Source organism: Nicotiana tabacum, chromosome 15 (assembly GCF_000715075.1).
Source record: "Nicotiana tabacum cultivar K326 chromosome 15, ASM71507v2, whole genome shotgun sequence".
Taxonomy (NCBI): domain Eukaryota; kingdom Viridiplantae; phylum Streptophyta; class Magnoliopsida; order Solanales; family Solanaceae; genus Nicotiana; species Nicotiana tabacum.
Genome location: NC_134094.1, coordinates 63,867,686 through 63,871,091, shown reverse-complemented (window position 1 = coordinate 63,871,091; position 3,406 = coordinate 63,867,686).

The following is a 3,406-nucleotide window of genomic DNA, read 5'->3' as shown; positions in this document are numbered from 1 at the left end:
TTTCCAGAATTGTTCTAAGTCTAAATTTCGATCTGTTAACCATCTGAAACACACCCGAGGCCCGCGGGTCCTCAATCAAATATATCAACAAGTCCTAAAGCATCATACGAACTTAGTCGAGGCCTCTAATCACATCAAACAATACTAAAAATATGAATCACAACCCAATTCAAGCTTAATGAAACTAAGAAATTCCAACTTCTACATTCAATGCCGAAACCTATCAAATCAAGTCCTACTGACCTCAAATTTTACACACAAGTCATAAATGACATAACGGACCTATAAAAATTTTCAGAACTCGATTCAGACCCCGATATCAAAAAGTCAACTCCCCAGTCAAACTTTCAAACTTAGAGCCCGTTTGGACATAAGAAATTTTTCCCTTTTTTCCAAAAAAAAAATTACTTTTTTTCGAAATCATCGTTTGTTCATAAAATTTTTAATTTTCACTTGAAGATGCATTTTGGAAATTTTCGAAATTTTGAAATTTTTCAAAAAGTTGTTTTTCATAATTTTCACTCAAATCACTCACAAAATTTCAGAAACAACCCAAAATTATATTCATGTCCAAATGCAACTCTAAATTTCAAATATCATTTTCACTTGAAAAACATTTTCCCCCTAATTTGGAATTTTACAATTCTTATGTCCAAACGCCCACTTAAACTTCCTATTTTCGCCATTTCAAACCTAATTTAACTATGGACTTCCAAATAATTTTTCGGACACACTCCTAAGTCCAAAATCATAATACAGAGCTATTGGAACCATCAAAACTCAATTTTGGGGTCGTTTACATATAAGTCGACATTCGGTCAACCTTTTCAACTTAAGTTTTCATCTTGGAACTAAGTGTTCCAATTCATTCTGAAATCTCCCCGACAAGTCACATAATTATAAATGAACACAGGATAAGCAGTAAATGGGGGGAACGGGGCTGTAATACTCAAAATGACTGGCCGGGTCATTACATAAATAAAAAGGGGTAAAAGAAAAGTTCCTAATTTTTTGTTTGATAATCAGAAAATTTGCTGCTACAATTCAAAATGTAAATAAAAAGGGTAAAAGAAAAGTTCCTACTTCTGTTTGATAATCAGCAAAATTGCCGAAAAGTTTTTCCATAACAAGAGTTAGAATTTCCTTTCTATTAAGGTATAACTGAAAACTATTTTGATTCCATATTTTTCTCTTATTTAACTTAGACTTAGATAATTAAATGATTATTCCTGTATAGTAGAAAATTAATTAAATGGCTATTCCTAAATAATATAAAATTAGTTAATTGACTATTTTTAAATATTAGGAGAATAATCAAATGACTAATTTGTCCAATGTGAATTCTATTTTAAATGGATAAAAAAGACGAACGACATTTCGCTAAGGGCCTTCGTGCTTTTATATATACTAGTTTTAGTGTACGTACGTTGCACGTGTGTACCGCGCCAAATCTGTTACATATATAGTGTAAATATAAATATTTTATTATATGAGATACAAGTATGTTGTGTTGTATCTCACCTAATACCTTTTATAAATAATGTTCTTGGTGTTTGTTCCATTCTGTCTCTTTGACCACTTTGTCATGATAAAATATTTTGCTGTGGACATTAACATTCTTCTAATAAGTACAATATATAATTGCTCATGTGAGAAATTATGTTTCAACAAAAATTTTGTTCAACTTTGGAGATTGACATTTGATGACGTCCAAATCCACTACTAAAAAGTAAATGGACACGGTTGCATGCAATATAATTTACCCAACTATGAGTCGAGGTCGAATCCCATAGAGAACAATATGTAGGCGATTAGGCATGTAAGAGAATTATCACTTGTTATGCAATGCCAAACACTTAGAATAATTTTTGAGAAAATATTTATAACTAAATGCGAAAATGCAAACTAAGCTAGAAAATAAGTAAAATGATCAATGGCTACAAGTATGGATACATGTGGAATTACACTCAAGTAACGATCCAATGTATTTCACGATTTTATAAATATGAGCGAGTTTATGTTAATTAGCCTCGAGTAATAATTCTTTATTAACTTCTTCCGAAGACTAACAAGACTTCCTTATTGAATTATCCCTAAAATAATTAAGAGATTAAGCACCCCCGAATACAACTACAAGTAGTCCAACCCTATCCCTAGGTAGAATCTATAAAGTTAGGGTTAACGCCTCAAGTTCTTGTTAATTAATCTTTTTCAACCCCAAATTATCTTTTTCAAAATTAATCCGAAGTTAATAGACGAGTCCTAGGGTTAGCTAATCCCTTTGAAAACATTAAAGAACAATTAAATAATTTTTAATATAAATAAAAATCGTTCAATACATAAGCACAACAAGATATTTAATCCACACTTTAAATATGAATATTCCCATAAACAAGATTCAAGTATTGAAAAAAAAGTACACACTTAGATATTCAATACAAAGCAAGGAAATGAATAAATGAACATAAATAGGTAAGAAATTCTCAACCAAAAGCTTCAACTCTTCAAGACCCAAGTGTGTGTGCAAGAACCCAGCTCCAAAACTTGTCTTTTCTAGTCAAGAGACTGAAAAATAAGCCAAAGATATGCCAAAGATGAGCTAGGTCATGCATTAAAGGGTTTGGGGCCAAAGGATGTAAAATTACAGAAGTGCCAAGAACTAAAGCGCGATCTTCGCATTTGCGAAGGAATGTTCGCATTTGCAAACCTTGGCTTTTCTGTTGAGAATCGCATTTGCGACGGGGGATTCGCATTTGCAAAGGTTGACTGTCTAGTTTGACTTCACATTTGCGGCCCTCATTTCGCATTTGCAAACAGTGTTTGACTTAGTTGGCTTTGCAATTGCGAGCTTCTGCTCGCATTTGCTACCCCTGAGTCCAATTTCCAAATTTCTACTTTTGATACCATTTTGACTTGTTTTCGCATGGCTTCTTTCCGATCACTTCTAAATCACATAAAACCTGTAAAATAGAAGTAAACGACATTAAACTGTCACGCCCCGAACCTAGGAGCGAGACAAGCACCCCGTGCCTCACCTAACCTGGCGTACCAAATTGTGACTAAGGGACTCTGAACACATAATGTCATACTTTGGCCATGGGGCCACCTTGCAAGACAATTTGCGAAGCAAAATATAAAACTGAATGGAAACTAGCACTAACTAAATATCAATATAAAGCTAGGCCGACAAGGCCGTCATAGCTACTACAGCTGACAAACCACCAATTTATACAAACCCAACATACTGCACTAACCAACAGGATATGCCTACAAGCCTCTACTGATAGATGTACTGTGATCGGAACAGGGCCTCGACCTACCCATAACATATATACAGATATACATAAGATGTACACAAAACTCTAGTCCTGGCAACTCCGAAAGACGTGGAGCTTACCGATCAGGC